At 35.4% G+C, this 20,333-nt stretch overlaps 1 protein-coding gene across 5 annotated transcripts in view; it reads left to right on the top strand.

The window, feature by feature from the left end:
- The window catches only part of LOC120767909 (serine-rich adhesin for platelets), a 174,246-nt gene that overhangs the window by 45,014 nt on the left and 108,899 nt on the right, over positions 1-20,333 (top strand). The gene's annotated exons all lie outside the window — the stretch shown is intronic.

The raw sequence follows: 20,333 nt of genomic DNA, 5'->3' as shown, positions 1-20,333 counted from the left end.
TTCTAAGTCTACTTTATACTGCAAGTTCTTTATTTTTGATTAATTTTTCAACTCTCACTTCCAAATCTGCTATACAATATTGACCATACTTACTTCAACATCATTTTTCAAGCTCTCACTAGTTTTAAATTTTTTATTTTAAAATTTCCATATTTTTCCTCAAACTCTCGCTTCGAAATTTATATACATATGTATATCGAATATTTATACACATATTTCTATTTACAACCCGTTCTTTATATGTCTGTATGCCTCTCTACACTACAATCAAATTCGCTCTCTCTGCCTTAATCAATAGTTGAATAATTTATTTTTATAATTCTTCTGTAGCCCGAGCTATTTTTGTGACAAATTTTGCTTGCGGAATAATCAATTGGTATGAGCTCATCTCTATAGACTGCCATTGTTGTTATGTAAATGGATAAATGATTAAATATGAATGCAGCTTACTGCTGATATCATAGTTTATTTCAGATGAGAGTGAGTGAGATGTAGTAGATCCAGAATTTTTCGTTTCAAAACAAGTTTCAGAAAACTAGCATACAGTTATGCACAAAAATATTCACATATCTAATATTTTTATGTTTTTTCGTTTTTTTTTGTCTTATTTCATGACGTCTGTTGTGGACTTTTTCTTAGAAAAGAAACAAAGCGTTTCTCAAAGCGCAAAAACTCACAAATTTGTAAATAAAGAGAGTGCAGCAGTACTTTCGCCTTGAAGGATATTTTAAAGATCTTACATGAGTCAATCCAGACTATTGGTCATTTCTAGTTTTGTACCATATATGTACATGATATGCTATAGTATATCATCTACAAGTATATTGGACTAAGCACAAACAGTCTGAAGTTTTGTCTTCATAAGAGTTTATATCCAATCGAAAATCTGAAATATATTTTGTTTTTTTTTTTTTTAAATTTTTATCAAAAATGTTATTTCTTATCTTAAAAATATATAATATCTTAGAATATCGTGTAGAAAATTCAAGTCACTAGGCATTTCGAGAGAAAATCGTTTAAAGTTTGATTATTATATCTCAAAAAGTTCCTTCAGACCATTCCTGATTTTTAATTTTGTACCACATTTTCGACAAGTGTGTTTCGACTAAGCCAATTTTATTCTCGAAACGTGTGAGTGTTTGAAGAGAACTCGATACGGTCAATACAATGTGATAAAGCACAAATCGTCAGAAGCTTAGTTTTACCGCCTTGAAGTATTGTGGTGGGATAGGCAGTAACATACCTACTCTTTACCTACCAATGAAAAATTTTCCCTTGATATTTCTATATCAAAAGTTCGTTTTTACAAATTGTGATCTTAGCGAAAAGTACGAAAATTCGTATTTATGTTTCTAAAGTAAGAAAAAATCTCATTAGCAGTAATTTTAGCTAACTGACTTTCATACTAAAAAACAAAAAAAAAATTAAAAGTCTTCCTAAACATTTTTTTGTTTTCTGACCGTCACCGAAACGTATAGTGATATATATGTAAGTATTACGACTTCATCAACGAAGTAACAGTCTTGACGACTGAATTAAATGGTTTTCTTCCTCTTGTACGAGTATCAACTCGGAAAGTGAACAAAAAAACGTAAATAAAATTAAACTAAAACAAAGCAATAATTAAAAAAATTAAAAGCGGCTTGCTCAAGCACTCTCCTAAACAACTCTAACCAACCACGAAGGCTCGTTATTTCTACGGCTTGATTATTAACACTCGTGTCATGTGGCTTGAGAAAATTCACCAAGAGCTGTCTTTTATATACAAATTTATATTTTTGTGAAAATTTACCAACAGTTGTCTTTTCATATTCAAAGTTATTTTTGTGTGAAAATACCAAATATTCTTCACATTTTATGGTAATAATTTCTCTTAATTTCGTTTTTGCCATTTTTCCCTTGTATTTCTTGTCGAAATTGCGTTGCTCTTTATGCATTAAGTCATGTTTTGAATATTTTCGCTTTTGTTTCACATTTTTAATCGCCTTGTTGTCTCCAATAAAAAGCTTTTCATTTCCTTAGCATTTAAATTTTTTAATGGCTTTTGTCTGATTTTGTTCACACATAATTAATGCGCACAGAAATGTGTCAGAATTGTCTCCTGCTAAGACTTTTAGTCTCTTGGCATGAAATATATTCTCATGTTTTGCTGCGGCATTTTTATTTTCGGTTCTTATTTTAAATTTTTTTAATTTAATTTTTTTTTTTTTTACTTTTACTGCATATATCTAATATAATGTCTGGTATTTCCTAAGATTTAATATTTTGAATAATGCAAGTTTTCAAACAAAGAAACCAGAGTTTTAATGTTTTTCACTGAATTTTGTATGAAAACTATCATAAAAAGATTCTGAGTCTTGTTTGTTTTGTGATCTTAAGACTGTTTCAATGAACCTTGTTATCTCAACTTCCTGAGCTACTGCTATTGACAGGTAGTTTTCACAGCATAATAAGATCATTAACAATATTAAACTCTCTAATGTGTTAAGGTCCTGTGGTGTACTGGTTTAGGGGTTTACATGGGTGTCACAACTTCAAAAGACAGATTTTTAATTTTCTTATTTATTTCTATAGCATTTCAAGAATACTGCACTCACTGTTCAAGTTAAGCCGATTAATCTGGTAGTTTTAAAGATACAGCATTGAAAAATTGCAGGCTGGAGTTCAGCTGTACATATAGTCTCTTAAAACCTTACACGTTTTTATTCTATACTGCGTTTTTTATTAGAACACTTTTTTTTATTGTACTTCATATAGGGTAGTCGAAAAAGTCTTTTCGTATTTCTAATCAAACTTCAACTTATTTTTTTTTATATTTAAAATTAACTTTAAGAACCAAATTTGTACCATTTTGGTCGACCACTTTTTATTATTTTTCTACTAGAGAAATTATTCCATCAGTGTAAAACTTTTCTGGTTCCTCGGCGAAAAACTGTGATAAGTCATTTTCACAGGCTTCTCTTGAAACCAACTTTACTCCATTAAGGGAGTTGCTGACCGAAACAAATTATAGTCCGATGTTGCAAGGTCAGAGCAATAGGTGGATGCATCAAAACATCCCAGGTAAGCTCTCCCAGTTTTTGCCGAGTCCACAAAGATTTGTGTGGTCTAGCGTTGTCCTGATGAAAGACGAAGTTCTGGTCGTTTTGTTTCCATTGCTTGCTTCAATCTCGTCAACACTATATGGGACGTTTGGTAGCAGAAAAAGACTTTTTCGATTATTCAATATCAGCCACAGCAAAGCTTTTTTATACAATATGGAACTGACGACTCTTGGGTGCGCCATTTTCTATGTCTATAACTCTAACGTTAGAACTCTAACCCAGAAACGTTAGCTGAAGTAGTTCAGAATCGTGAAAAAACACTTTTCGTCTGACTCATCTTTGTTTATATGTATCATCTGTGTGAATTTTTCGTTTTTGAGTGACGAGTGCCAAAACTCGTAAATCCAACAAGCGAAAATGTTGCACTGTAAAACCGTGTACATAAAAAATTTTGTAGTTTTTGTAGCAATAGTAATAAAGCAAGCGATAATAAATAATTTACAAGTTAAGAAAAACTTTTTTGTATACTAAATTATTATTCTTAAATATATTTTTCATAGCAAAAACGGTGTTAATTTTCAAAACAAAAATTCGTAAAATAAAAGAAAAATTATTTGAGTAAATACACTCAACAAAAATTTAAATAAGTACACTCAAAATATGAAATAAATAAATATTTATGTAAATACACTAAAAAAATTTAATAAAAATTTAATTATTTACACTGAGAAAAATTAGCGCAATTAATGTTTGTGCAAAACAAGTGCATGATTTTGCGATTTTTACCCAATAAATCTTAGAAGAACATAAAAAAGAAAGCAATAAAATTTAGTATGCAAACATTTCAAGCGTTGGGTAGATACAGAAATTATATTTCGCATATGAGCCGACGAAGAAAATGAAAATACCGCAAACAAATGAACTTGAAATGAATAAATTCGCATTAATATAATATGTAGATATGTATGTATGTACATATGTATATATGTATGTATATATATATGTATGTCTATGTATATGTTTGTATGAGCTTTCGCGAGACGCAAATTGCTTTTCGCACAAAATCAGTATTTTTTGGCTGACAACAACAATTGGCCAAGTGCGAGTCAACAACAAAAACTCAAGTAGCCTTAACTACTGGCCAATATTTTTATATGTCTATACAGAAAATTTAGAATAGCAAAGCAAAGTTGAAAAAAGTCAAAAAACGAAATATTCGTCTACACATACACACACACGCAAACAGTCCATTTGGAATTCCGTTTACGCTAGTTTAGCAAATATCATGCCAATGGCTGCCAGGCAAATTCAATTAAATCCAGTAATTTCGAAAATTGTTGTTGCCATAAAACGGCAGACACCTACAGCGCGCTTGTAACGCAGCAGTTTGGAGTTTTTCGCAGATTTTTACACATCTTTTTTTGGGTTTGTAATTTTTCAAATATTTTATTTTTCAATTTTTTTTGTTCTCTAACACTCGAGTGCCCATTAAATGAAGTGTAATAAACGGCAGCGTGGGGTGGCTGAGACTGAGGCCCCACGCTTATGCAGTGTGCTCGGGCTGCTGCGGTGCTGCACAGTGGGGCGCTGGCAAACAAATTTTTGCATAACCAGATTTAGTACATATGTGCAAATATATATATGTATGTATCTATGATTAGACCTCAAGAGTAGTCAAATCGAAAACGCGTGCGTTATGTAAACACAGCAAATATTTACCACACACACACACTGGCGCTTAATAACACTCCCATATGCAAACATGTGTGCTCGAGTGCTCTGCACCACAAATTCTTGATTTCAACAGACTTTGTTGGTGTTTTTGCTTTTCGTTTTGCAACAAAATTTTATTTGACTCAAGTTGATTATGCACACAATGGAAATCAGCACTGATTGTTTACAAAAATGCTGGCGTCTTACGTGCCTATGTGTTGATGTAAGGCCACACAGACATGCAGTTGGAAAGAGGATATGGTTTTATAGGTACATATACTTATGTACATATATACATACATATGTATAGGTGCGTACGAGTTTCACAACAATTTCTCAATTTTCAAAGCCTAACAGGCATTTGTTCAATTGTTTACTTCCACAAATTGGTATTCGAATGGAAAATATGCACTAACCTCAAATTCACTGGCGACAGATAAAACCACATTTATTCCACAAGCAACGTAATATACTACTATGAGCAAAAAATATTAAGAATTTGTAATAATTTTAAAATTCTTAATTTATTCTTCAAAATCCATGTCATCCCCCCAAATTCCTTAATCCCCCTTGGCCCCAATACACTCGTGGCAATGTTTTTTCCTAATCCTCAAAACATTTCTTAAAATCAATTTCCGGAATAGACTTCAATGTATGTAGCGATTCACGTTTACTGTCTCCAGATGATACAAAATGGCTTCCCCGGAGCTGAAGACGGTGCCACGATGTCGGTACATAACTCCGGCCTCTACGAATATTTTCGCGCAAACGACGCATAGCACCCAAATAGTATCTATTCCTTGTTGACAGTTTGGTCGATCGGAAGGAATTCCGATGGCCACATCTCGATAATCGAAGGAAATTGTCATCCTAAACTTGACTTTTTACCTGCTTTGACATGGTTTTTTCGGCTTCGGGTCACCTCTGCCACGATATACGGGCAATTGATCGTCTGTTTCTGAGTTATAAGCATAAATCTAAAAGTCATAAACTAGTTATAATACGTTTCGTGACATCCAGGTAGTCGGAAAGCATTGCTTCAAAGACGTTAACGCGACGCTGGTTTTTGAAAAAATTAAGTGATTTTCGTGCTTTCATTTTTCTTAGGCCCAAATGATCTTTCCGATCGGTTTTCACTGATCCTGCCGATATTCCAACGATGCCAGTAAGCTCTAAGACTGGTAATGAGGTACCAAGTAAAACCAAGTTGCTGTCCAGCTGATCTTTTCAGCATAAGGTCTTTCGCTTCCTTTGCTTCCACTAGCGGTTACCGCATCGAACAACATCAAAGCTAGAATGCTTGCGTCCATTCCGATGACGTGGCCTAGTCCGCGTAGCCGCTGTATCTTTATTCGCTGAAGTGTTAGTCTTATCGTGTAACTCGTGCATCTTTCGATCATTCGGTATTCATCAGCACCACTGCTCAAAGGATCAAAAATCGTCAACAAAACTTTTCTTTCGAGAACTCATACTCTTACATCGTCCACGCTTATGCATCAAACATCACGTCAGAAATGACGAACGATTTGTAAAGTTTGATTTTTTATTCGTCGGAAAATGACTTTACTTCGCAATTGCCTACTCAATTCAGAGTAACACTTGTTGGCAAGAGTGATTCTGCGTTAGATTTCATGGCTGATGTTGTTATTGCTGGCTCCAAAATAGATCAAATTATCTATCACTTTAATGTTACGACTATCAACAGTGACGCCGCGAAAGCGCTGACTGTTTATGGTATTTGATGACAGAAGGTACAATATTTTGCTTTGTCCTCGATCACAGTCATTCCTCGCTTTTTTGTCTAGCATGAAAAATCTAAAATATCAATATCGTCGAAATACGTCAGCAATTCTACATCTTTGTAAAATATTGTAGCTTCTTTAGCTCCACGGCTCTTATTATATGCTCGCGCATCAGATTGAGGACAAGCATTCATTAAAAGTAATGTTATATGTTCTAATTTTGAGATCAGAGTTGCTCCAAGCCTTCTGAGTAAATGAAGATGAATGAAATTTTTATGAAGCTTTGAGAGTGACACCAGTTCCTTTGCAGTAATTGGTTCGGATTTTCCAGTGTGAAATCTTATTATAGTTTCCCTAAAAGCGCACTAGACCATAGGTTCCAGTGCCTAGCTCAACTTTCTACCTAAGTTATTCCAAAAAATCCTAAGTAGGTTTTCGTTTAAAATATGTAAAAAGACAAGCTTTGTTGGCTTTGTAGGCCACCTTCCTTAGTTTCATTGATAAGTCGTCAGACATTTATGGCAAACAGACTGAAAAGAGCTGCTAAATGATGATCCCAGTAATTGTGGAGAGTTTTCTATTACAGAACAAGTACTATGTTTTAATTTAAACTGAACTTGCGTAACAACTAAGGATGGTAGTCCGATGAAAGTTAGGTGTGCCGAAAGCTATTTCAATCAGCGATAATATGAACTATGCGCGTTTTATATTCCGCAAAATTCTTGCAATGATTTCTTAAAGCCCGGCAGCTTTCGTTTTAAAGTCATCTGCTTGACCTCTCAACTTCACAAAAGTTTGCTGTTTACCAAAAATAGCAAATGGTCAACTGATTGCATTCCGCATTAAATTCTCTTTACGAAAACATTTGCAACGAAAATAAGGGAAGAATGCAACTTCCTAATCTTTTTTCTTTTACTGTATGTGTTCTTTTGAAATTCCATTTGCAGAGTTGTGAATAGAAAAAAGCAACGCTTCCAAGCATCATTGCCAATAAGCTCTGTGAATGCACTCGAAATGCTTGAAGGACTAACACTTGTATGGGAGTACCCAGTAAGCAATAGGATTATGATAGGAAATTGTGCAGAACTAGCTGTAGATAACAGAATATTGAGATTATATCTAAAGATAATATCTAGGAATAGGTGATCTGCAAGACACTAAGAAAGCCCTTTTTTCCAAAATAGATTTTGAATATGAAGCTCTGTAACAACCAGCACAGGGCATTAGCTTTAATGTTACCTGCTAATATTTACTGATAAAAATAATTCCTTATGAAATCTAATTGATAATTTTTGTCGAATCGATTGCTTCAAATATACAATATATTCGAAGAAATGGCGCGGAACGCTATTAAATTCTTAAGGCCTTTGGGTAAGAAAGCGATGAACGATCACAACTACACAGCAGTTTCTGTAAGAATTTTAAATTGGGAAACTCATTGAAACTTTAACAGTAATCTCTGGTAGCGCTGTTGGATAACTAACCGGTAATTTAACCGATAGGTTGCTTGAAGTGTATCTATTAATAGAGTTAGAAGTATGAATTTTAGGAATTAACAAGTGCTGAGTATATTTAAATAATTTAATGAATTTATATTCAATTCTCTCGCCTCCATTGGATAACTAACCAGTAATTTAACCGATAGTGTATCTTTTAATAGAGTTAGAAGTTCGATTTTTTCTAACAACAAATCCTGAGAATATCTAAATATTTTAATGAAATTATATTCAATTTGTATAATTAGGTAAATGTCCAACTTCTTTCTTTCTTTTCAATCTCTTGATTTCATATAAAAAAATCTTTGAAAATTGTGTTTTTAACAATTTGGACACCTCCTGCTTGGTGGGTAGTTTCACTTTTGCACACACGTGACCCTTTCACTATGTGCGGCAGCTGTAAAATGTGGCGCTGCAGTGGCAATAAGCAGCACAATTTGGATTTAATGGCGATGTGAAATATTAAGCAGCAAATAATGTGGGGAATGCAGTGGTTCTCAGCAGTAACTACGCGCTTTAAGTCTATAAGCGCATAAGTAGCTGAGTAAACTGTAAAAAAGTGACATTACAGCAATGCAGAAGCTGAGCATGCAGCAGAGTCAATTAGTATTGGCACTGCAGACGTCGATTTTTATGGGTTTTGTAGTGATGACTTGCTTAATAGTTTTGAGATGTGAATTGTAGTGTGTTCAAAATAGTACTGAGATTTTTTTTTAATATTTTGAAACTTATGTATTATTACTATTATTAAGTTGAAGTTTGATAAGGAATACGAAAATACTTTTTCGACCACCCAATATTTACCATAAATATTATAAAATTTTAAAATTATTAAAAATGCTAATTAAATTTTATTTTCCTCTTCTCTTTACAGGTATGTACTCACATTTTTTGCTAGCTTATTAGAAACCCGTTATAATTACTACAATGACAGATAAGGTAACTCTTTAATTTTACCTAGAAGGCGCCGATTCGGTCGCCGACGCTATAAAACTAACCAAAACTGTATTTGTAGACACACTAACATACATACATATATTCATGTGAATATTTTTGTGCAAACAGCGCGCTAGAAGCTTTCCAGCAACTTTCACATTCTTCTAGCTCTGCCTCTGCCTCTGCCTCTGTTCTGTTTCTGTTCTAAAAGCCAGCTAAATCATTTCGAAAACATGTCGACAGCAAAGTTCGACTACACAAGAAACAGACATGAGTATACATACATACATATGAATACATATTTACCTATGTGTATGTGTGTTTGTATAAAAGTATTCTCCCTATTTTGCACTTCAGCACTGGAATGGTGTTCGAGACGCCAAAAATAGCAGGAAATGTATTCCGAATTTGTGTTTGCCGGAGCCAACTTGGTGCTCGATTATTGCCCACGTTGCTTTCGCTGTAATTCCGTACTTTCTGTGCTTAGTTTTATTATAATTCTTTTGCTGTTGCTTGTTGTTCTTCGGTCTATGTGCGATATATTATTGAGGCATTACATACACACATACTAACTATATGCTGTGTTGTGCTGTTCTTTCGTCTTAACTTGAGTTGTTGCAGTTGTTTACTCGAGTTTTTGCTGAACTTTGGCGCAATTATACCTTATGTACGTGCTTTGGAACAATTAATGACAGCCAAGTGTTGTGGAAATCATAATAAACAAGTGTGAACAACTCGCTGAGACCAGCAGCAGATCGACTGTATACAACTTAATATATGTATACCTATAGATATGTATATAGATAAATGCAGGATTATTGATGTGCTAGCTGTGATGTTCGGCAAATAAGCTGCAAGCTTATGGCTAACACCTAAACAAAGGGACATACAGACACCTGCTCTTAGGCAGATGTTTATTAGGTGGCTAGCAAATGAGGTTGCTACATGTTGCACGGCACAAAAATATCCATTATATGTATGTACCTGTGTATAGGTAATCGGAAAATCCATTCGCTTAATTGATTTGCGAAAGAGCTGGGCTGAGCAGCATTCATTTGTATATATTTTTGTTCACCATGTTATCCACCTAATGATAGGAAAAACATCTAAATGGCATATATGTATGTAAATATACCAAGATATCTCAAACGAAATGTAAGCAAAAGAAATCAAAAGAAAGAAGCTTTGTCTAAATAAATTTATATACAATGTATAGCAATCCTTCAAGCTTCCGGAATAACGCAGTATCTTCCAGGCGGAAGGGTTTGAGTTCAGGAAAACGACTGAGATAGCTAACAACGCAGTAGAAAACATAAAAAGATCCATATATACTTCGACAGCTAGGTGATAATTAAAGCAATAATTTCACATCGCATTACGCAAGAGAATGCCCCTAGAGTCAGGCAGGCAGTAGATGTGGTGTAAGCGTCTACATATACAGTGGGTTCCAGGCCACAAAGAAACTACGGGACTGCATGGCTGTTGCTAGCCTTCTAGCTAGTTTCATCTCTAGGAGCTTCGCAGTTCAAGGGACTAGATAAAGTATCATAATTAGATATCAAATCGCTCTTAAAGTCCACAAAAAGCGTTGACGTCCTGTATTAGGAGTACTTCTACTCCAAAAGGTGTAGGAAAATTATCAATCGAACAGCAATATCGTTCATTTAAGCTTATTTAAAGTAGGTGAAACGAAGTCTTTGTACAATGTAAACGAAGTTGAGACGTTTTCCAAGTCAGAAAAGTTGTTTCCTTCCTGTTTCTTTATATATACCTACAGAGTATATATTTGTAAAAGTAAAATCAATAAATATTGCTAACCTTCACATATCAGGAGTTAAATTGTGGTTATTTGAATTTTAATACTCTTAATGGACAAGTTGTGGCGAGAATGTTTTTATAATTGACAGGCAGCACTGCGTCAATATTTTTCACAATCGCCAATATATATGTATATATGCATATATAGCTTACATCCGACACATACGTGCTTGACTTTATCACAATTGACGTGTCCTTTCGTATATATGTACAGCAACCGCACTTAAATAGGCACGTGAAAAGTTGGGTCTGTCAAGCTGTCGAAAGCTTTTGATGTGTGTTCTGCTCACATCCCCGCACATCACATGAAATTGAAGTGCAATTCTTCCCGATTATTTCTACTACGAACTTATATCCATTATAATTGCTATATATGCACTCTTTCATTATGGATATGATTTACCAAATAATTTCATTTATTATTATATAAATAACTGGTATGTAACTGATATTGAGTGTCAAACAACACTAATGAATTCCTGTGGCGGTTTTCATAATAATTTTTATTTGTGTCCTAATGTGGCGATTCGGTGTAATTTCAATTTTAATAAATTTATTAAAAATTAATTTTTATTTATGTGGAAATTGGGTAAATTTTTGATATGTCACGTCTTCATTAATTATGAGTTAAACTTAGCAATTAAAAAATAGAAATATGTAATGATAACGGTTACGTTAGGTTAGATCAGGTAGGCCAATAAGTCACGCTCAGACCAGTTTGGTCCTTTGCGACACTAGATAGAGTTTAGTTGCTAAGTCCAAGAGGAATAGTTATCCTTTAAGATGCCTACGTTTGACGCAAATTCCAACAGGCCTCACTATCGATACCGCCATCTTTTCTATATTTCTTTTGAATATTGCTTCCCCGTTGAAAAGTGGGATCATTTCGTCGCTGTGGTAGGTATAGTGTCAGTTCAAAAGGAGTTATTCTAAAATGCTCCCGTTATGCCTCTGAATCTGAATTCTGATCTCTGAATTCAACCTCAGACCCGCTTGCAATGCAAAATTCTGGACTGTATTGGGAGCGATGGTTACATCACTGCTAATGGTCTGTAGACACCTACCCGTTATTAAGATGGCAATGTCGTCCGCATATACCACTATTCCTTAGCAGCTTATTCACCACTAATGTCCATAGAAGTGGAGTTAGCACTCCACCTATCGGAGTACCTCTAAAGACTTCCTTGGTCATTTTAGCGACGTTCCATTGTGCTCTTATCCCTCTAAAGGTCAAAAGGCTTCTGACCCAGCATTGTATAGTAGGATCATCACATATTGACTGGATACTGTTCAGAATAGATTCGGTAGAGAATAATATATAACGATAAAATTATGCGAACATGAATGTTTATCGATAGTGCTTAATATCGTTTATATAATTATCAAACGATGTGATTAATAATCGGTTGAAGCATATTTTCAAGGCGTTTCTCAATCATTTTCCCAATATTACTTTACTTAAATACAGTATAAAAATTGCAAAAAAATCGATAACTATATATTATCCTTTTATCGATAATGCTTAATATCGATTATATAATTATCGAACGATGTAATTAATAATCGGTTAAAGTCTAATTTAAAGACGTTTGTCGATCATTGCACAATTTTTGACTTAAATATCGGTAGAGTATAAAAAATCGATAAATCAATACGATACTAAAAGCCCACTTCTTCCTTAAAGCAATTTATTAACACGACATTAACGCATTAAAGCTGTTGATTTAACAAAAAGTTCTTAAAATTTCTGAAAATCACACAGTTTCAACTTTTGGCCATTGCTCCTTTTCTTAATTCTTCACTTTTACACTGCGGGTATACTTTTTCATGCAATATTCCTCGCCTTGCAGCACGTCCATTGTTTAATTTATTTTATTTTGAATGCACTGTGCTTCATTTGTGCTTCCATACAACTTCCGCGAGCTTCATTCGCTTCTATATTTCCTTTATACTTTTTTCCTGTTTTCTCCGCACTAGTGTGTTATATAACAAATTGAATTGAGTTTTCTGTCTTGCACTCTATGTTGCGGCGCTAAACTCGCCTGTCACTATCTATCCACCATATATACTTGTACGTTTACTATATTTGCACTGTTATGTAAGTGTGCTTGAGAGCATACAAGCCTCTACTGCGGCCTTCGGATCTTCACAGCACATAAAAGTGAAGTTCGCTTTAGTGCAGTCGAGTTAAGTTGGCTGCAAATACACGCAGTCTCATGGGGCAACTTTAACAAATTGAAAAACTATTTAAAAGAAGAGATGCAATAGCTTGGCAAAGAACTGTTATTGAAGATGTTCGGTATAATTCAAAAATGAAGGCAAAGCAACTAGCAACTATTGCAATTTAGAGCAGATAACAAGACAATTTAGAGAAAAAGGTCGAATTTTATAATGAATATGGAAAGAGAGATTGCTAGGTAATATTTGAGAAAAGGTATAAAAAAAAAATATTTTGCGCATGAGCTTTAAAATTCCAAAAAATCGACTATAGCTGGTATCCTGCAAGCATATTTAAAGCAAATTAGATGAATTTCTACGAGGAAAAAATCCTGAACTCGCGAAAAAGCAGTGAATTTTCTAATTCCACTGTTTTTCCATTCATTGTGATGCAACCGATTTCTTTGCGCTACACCCTTTTAAAGTGCAAAGCTATTAAGCTGCTCATCGCCACTCCTCGGCACTCCTCTCTCAATTACCGGAATAGCAGTGTAATTTAGCGTTTACTTTTGCTATTTTCGGCAGCGCTGCTAAAATATTATGAAATTGAAATTTTATAGATGCCTTAATATGTATGTATATGTACATATAATTCTCTATATTTGACGCTAACATCTCTGGTGCAGAGCCTCTCTGCCTATTAGGGATGTACTGACGTCTTTGGCAGAGACAAAAAGTAGAAAAAATTATTGTAGAATGAAACCATTTGAAGATAAAATAACAAAAACAAATAGTAACAGTATGTTCGGGCGATTTGAGGTAAGAAGGAGAAAGGGGAAGGTGTGGCTGAATTCTGAAGAGTTAAATTCGATTTTTATTTCCGCCTATAGATAAAAGTTCCATCTGTTCTGAGCTTTTTGTTCCAATTGCGTATTTAGCTCTCTCTTAGTCGTTCCTAGCAAGAACGTTCGCGGCCTCAGACTTGTCTAGAGAGACTCCTGACTTGGTAACTTGTCTACTTTTCCATTTCCAAGAATGTTCCAATGGCCGCGAACTTAAATTATGGACAATTGAAGTTCACCTGCGAGTCAGCTGAAAGCCTTCCTACATTTGTTAATCATTCTGGAGTTTATCTTTCGCGGCGACAAGGCTAACAATGCTGCTTGGCTCTATAGGTATATGGTAGCTCTCTGTATCGTACCGTAGTTATTTAATAGATCTCTACAGGCCTTATATGTAGCCGGTACTTCGGCTCGGATGCTGCAAGCAAAGTTTGGTAGACAGAAAGAAAGAGAGAGAGGGATATCAGGACCCTCGGAGTATACCTCCGTCCCAACTCTACAATCCACTTTGGACTCGTCGGTGTAGATTGAAGTAGTATTCTCCTCCTCCATTCACATCTAGAGCGTATTCTCACCTAGAAGTCACTATTGAAAACCAACCTTGGGAGGATATAGTCTGTTTTATTTAGATTTATTAATGTCCATAACTTTTCTTGTCCAAACATCCTATCTCCTTGATTCTTATAACAGAGAATGTTGCTACTTTTTGTATGAAAATATCAGTCCGACTCTAGTAACACCTGTATATTTTGGTACTAGCTTAAGTATTAAGGGTTCCGCAAGATTTCTAAGCCAGTTCCTTGAAGCTAATGGCCTTTTATGAGAAGTTTTTTCATGACAAAACTTCACTTGGAAGTTTGTCTTCTGCAAGTGTGAGACGATCCTTACTGGAAAGAACTACTGCTATCACTTATAATCTAAATCCTTGACTCCAACTCCTAGCAATAGATTTCGCCTCCCACTATATTAGCCATTTATGCTCCGTCTGTATAGATGTAGGAGGCTCCGCTGGCAAGGCGCATGCGGCATTGTATTCCCAACCTTCCATTTTAGTTACTGTACTCAGAGCTTAAAATTTAACTCATTATTTTTTGAAATCAAATTTTTCACCTTTAAATCTTTGCGCCGAAATGTAGGCAACATTTTTTATGTAAAATGTAATATCTTTATCTATAAATCAGAACTACCGAGTTTCTCAATGAAAACACAGCCATTCCACTCCTTGAGCACAAAAACCACATTTAATCACCAGTCAACACTTGCACCCACATACTTACAGTGTTGATATAAATTATGTTCCAACGTTTTACGTGGCGCCACACAAGCGAAGTGCGCATTTCTGCTCGAGGGAACTTTTTCAATAACGCCGCCTTCAACAAATATCTGCTTTTAATTTAAATCTTTTGCACACATAAATTCTGCACAAATGCCTGGCTGCCTTAGCGCAATTAAACTTGCATTTGCAAGCAGCAACACGCACACACCCACCCACATACATGCAAATTTACACTTTTAGCAGTGATGGTAACGCGCTCATATCATATATACAGTTACATTATGCCATGTGTGCTGTGGCATTAATGGAGCTTGCAAAATGCGTCAATTCCGACTGGCAAGCATTTCTAATTTCCATTGTGGTCAATTTCAATTCTCCCTCAGGCAAACAACCACACACACATACAAACATATATTGAAATATATATTACTATATTCCCAGCAATTGTGGTTACATACACACGTTGGCATGTGAAAAGAGCGAAAACGAAGGAATTTGTAAACGAAGCGTCATAAAGCCCGTTCCACATTTGCCAATTTGCATAGTTCCACAAGCTATTCAAATAAATCAAAACTGGCACAACTAATTTTCATGCGTCGATTCGCGGCAGTTGTGGCATTGTGCGGGTATATATGTACATAGGTATGTAATATGTGTGACCAGGCAGTGAATATATATGCTGTGTATGTCGTACAAACACACTTACAATTCATACATATGTATACGGTAATATGTGAATTGTGGCATCCAAATGTATATCGCAGAGTTAATCTATGGACCAATTTTGGCTTGTCACACAGTTATATTAGAGCACTGAAATCGTAAATTTTTAGTATGTAAATGTGTATGTAGTATATGTGTAGTAGGTGTGTATAGTGTAGCTCTTATGATATATCATGAGAAATGTGTATGGTATGAGTAGGTGGAGTTGAGTGGGTCGATTTTGCAGCGCAACTTTAAGTGAAATACTTAGATGACCTAACGATAAGAAGATAGAGAAAAATGTAGCTCTTTTTAGTCGTAGTTTAAGAATACAGAATACAATTGTTTAACAAAAAAAAATATTTTTTTGTAGGTTGTAGTCATTCCGCCCTTCTCCCTTAGATAGTTAATATTGAAGTATTGCATTGTGACCTACGGTCTATTGTGCCTTCTCCTATATAACATATGGTCCAGCATCCTGAAAAATTCCAGGAGCCTGCTGTCCACGTAGATGGAACCTAGGGCCTTTAGTCTACTTTTGCAAATTAGGTATTCTGGGGTTTCTGTTCCATGTCGCAGAAGCAGCAGTTTGCGCAAGAGACTATGCCCATGTTGGACAAGTGCTTCCTGAGCCTGCGGTACCCTGTGTAGATCGCGACATGGAGGCGGAATTTGTCTCGAGGGTGGTTGATTATTTCCTCAAACCTTGAGAAGCTCCTAGAAGCAGCTTGGCATTGCGCATTCCTGCTGCCTGCTGCCAGTACTGTTCTCTCCCCGCTCTTTCCTCCGTGCGGAACAGCTCCTTAAGAGTGTGGGACTCCATCGCGATGCATGGTTATGGCGCCGTCATCTTGATTGCTGCCGCATAGCGTGCTAGTTCGTCGGCTAGCTCATTGCCGGCTACTACTTTATGTCCCGGCACCCAGATTTGATGAACCCAGTTGCACACTGAGAGACAGCCTTCCCTAGTCTTCTTATACACTCCTCTACTAAAATCGGTTTAACCTCATATGCTGAAATCGCTTTTAGTGCCGGTTGGCTGTCGCTAAGTATGGCGATACGCTGTTTGCGATACTTGCGGTGGAGGTTGAGTTCTACGCACTGACTTATAGCAAAGACTTCTGCTTGAAAAATGCTCGTAAAATGTTCCATTGGTATGGTTAGTTTGGTTTGCGGTCCCGCAATGTCTGCTTCAATGCTGTCAGTGTACCACTGGATAGTACTATCTCTCAGCAATAGATCGAGCCTTAAAAGATCCCAAAAAAAATTTTGTACAATTACTTAGTATTATCTCTTTCAAATGTTGCTCACGACTAAGCCACTGTGATCCATCCGTTGAGTCCAATTTTCTGATAACTAACGAGTGAAAAAGTCGACCGGTGTGATATCACACGATCTTTGTGGCCAATCGACCGGCCCAAAACGTCAAATTATCTGCTCACCGAAGTATTGCCTCAATAAATCCATTAATTGCTGAGATGTGTGGAAAGTGGCGCCGTCTTGTTGAAACCAAATGCTGCCGAGATCACGAGCTTCAATTTCAGGCACCAAATAGACGGTTATCATGGCGCGATAACGGTCGCCATTACGTTCTAACCTCCCCTTTTTGAAGAAATACGGACCAATCATTCCACCGGCTCACAAACCACACCAAATCGTTCTGTTGTGAAGATGAAATGGCTCCCTCTTCAGGTTGCTGTTCGTCCCAAATGCGGCAATTTTGCTTGTTTATATACCCACTGAGTCAGAAATGGGCCCATCGCTGAACAAAAATTGGCTCGAAAACGTTGGATCTTCCTGGAACTTTTCAAGACATCGCTTAAGAAAGTCGAGCGGCTTCAGTTCTTGCAAAAGCTGTCAAAAAACCGGACGACACGTTGGACTATAACTTCGTAAAAAAAGTCGATCTACTAGCGCATACATAACCTCAAAATATCAGATCTAACATTACGTGTGCTAAATTGCGAAGACAATGTTATTGTTGTTATAATTGTAACAATATATGTAATTCTATACAAAAGGCGCGCCACTTCCCGTCGAATAGACCTTATATAAACCCCAGTAGCTTGCCGGGTGACATTTTTTTTTACAATTACTTTTCGGTCCTTCGTCAGTTTTGATTTGCATGTATGTAGATCAAGAATATTCCAATTGAAATTAATTCTGTCGTATAATAATGCCTGGCATTTTACAGCCTTATCTGCTGCATTATACATGTGGCGAGTGTGGCGCCACAATGAAACAGTTGCAACGATAGTAAAACAGTAAAAAATCTTTGTACTTGCACATACATATCCATGCGCATACATATATTTTTTTGCGCGTCTATTTTGCATTTATATACATTGCATTTGAGTATAAGTGCGTGTGTGTGCGAAAATCATAGCGCCGCAATACAGACGCATTTGCATGGAATGTGCAATAAAAAGCAGTGCAACGCACTCCGAGGAATTTACACTTGCAAATGTTCGTTTAAAAGCCGCGAAAAACATAAATCAAAGCTTGTACAATACGGTAATACATATTCACAATACATATGCGTATTGCATATGTATACAATTGACAAAAAAAATTTAAGAAAATTAAACGAATGAATTAACAAACCTTTTTGACCGTAGAATGCCTTTGAAAATGATCAAAAATTAATGAAATTCATTAAAGGTTGAAATCCATTGTAAACGAATGAGGAAATGACAAAAATGGAAGGAAGAATGATTTTCGAACGATCTGAGGTTGAAATTAACAAAAATATGCAAAAAATTTAATATAATATTCCATAGCAAATAACGAAATAAAAAATATTAAGAAATACGAAGAATTTGGAAATTGGAATAAAGCTTTGCTTTATGTTACATGTGCGCTTGGTCCATATATTCCTGGCAGATTCAAGCGACCTGCAATGCGTCGAAAATATAAATACAATGAAATCTCCCATAAACCGACACTGGCAGGGCCAGTCTTTCTGGCAATTTTTATACCCTGAACGGGGTATATTAAGTTTGTCACGATGTTTGTAACACCCCGAAGGAAACGTCGGAGACCCTATAAAGTATATATGTATATAAATGATCAGTATGTTGAGCTGAGTCGATTTAGCCATGTCCGTTTGTCTGCCTGTATATATACGAACTAGTCTCTAAGTTTTCAAATTTTGTAAACGTCATTTTCTCTTCAAGAAGCTGCTCATTTGTCGGAACTGCCGATATGAGACCACTACAAGATCGGAATCAAGTTCTTGTATGGAAAACTTTCACATTCGACAATGTATCTTCACAAAAGTTGGCACAGGTTATTTTTTAAGACAACAATGCAATCTCCGAAAAAATTCTTCAGATCGGTTAACTATAGCATATAGCTGCTACACAAACTGAACGATCGGAATCTAGTTCTGGTATGGAAAACTTTTACATTTGACGTGGTATCTTCACGAAATTTGACATACATTACTGCTTAAGGTAATAAGTAACATAATCTCCGACAAAATTGTTCAGATCGGAGTACTATAGCACACAGCTTCCATACAAACTGGACACATAGTTACAAAAAGGAATGCACCTGTGAAGGGTATATTAGCTGCGGTGCAGCCGAAATTAATGTTTTTTTCTTGTTTTTCATAAACATCAAATGCACAACCGGTAATTTAATACCGGCAACATGTTGCTAAGATGAAAATGTTGCCAGTATTGGTGATAAGCCTAATCAATATTCTTTATGACACCGGCAACATGTTGCTAATGATAATAAACATTTCACAATTAATTTAAAGTTTTTGTGTTTTTTCTTTAAAAAAGTTGGGAAACTTAAAATGGATTACTCTGTAGATATTTTCTTCTTGTCAACATATGAAAACCACAAGCTACATATTATCGATATAAATTTAAATAAATTCTGAAATTACAAAAGCTGTTTCTAATCTGACGTCAGCAGTTATTAGCAGATATTTTCAAAAATTTAAACATATAAATACAAGGACCCGTCACGTTTAATAAGTTCGCTAGTCTCTTATATTGAATATATGAGTGCCTCATTAATCAAACAACTATCGTCCTTGATTATGCCAGTTGCGTGTTGGATTCGCCACGCCACTCGTTTTAAATAATAATTGAAAACTAATATTTGTAGTTTGATAATGTAACACTTAAGTAACTGATAATATGACCCTTAACTAATTGATAATATAACCCCTAAGTAACTGATAATATAACCCCTAGGTAATTGATAATATAACCTAGAGGTAACTAAATATTGCTCACAGTTGCTAACTATCTTTTAATGTCCAAGCATAATATTAATGCAGTCTACTTTTAGGGGTAAATAAATTTATAATCCACATATTTCCATTTAAAAAATCAGATGAATTGTGAACGACTTTTTTCGTGTGAGAATATAAACAAAAATAAATAAATAGGTTTTCCATTCGTTAGGCATGAAATTTATAAAATTTATATCAAAATTAAAGCATTTAAATGCTGAATACTTTTGCTTCCACAAAACTAAATTTCTATTATATCCTACCGCCATTTAAATTCCTCACATTTCTGCTTTCGCTTCGTTGCTCTGGGATTACATTTTGAGAACACTACTCCTTGTGAGTACATGAGAATTTA

Source organism: Bactrocera tryoni, chromosome 2, assembly GCF_016617805.1.
Source record: "Bactrocera tryoni isolate S06 chromosome 2, CSIRO_BtryS06_freeze2, whole genome shotgun sequence".
NCBI lineage: Eukaryota > Metazoa > Arthropoda > Insecta > Diptera > Tephritidae > Bactrocera > Bactrocera tryoni.
The sequence above is the reverse complement of the archived record's forward strand: the minus strand, read 5'-3'. Positions and strand labels throughout refer to the sequence as shown.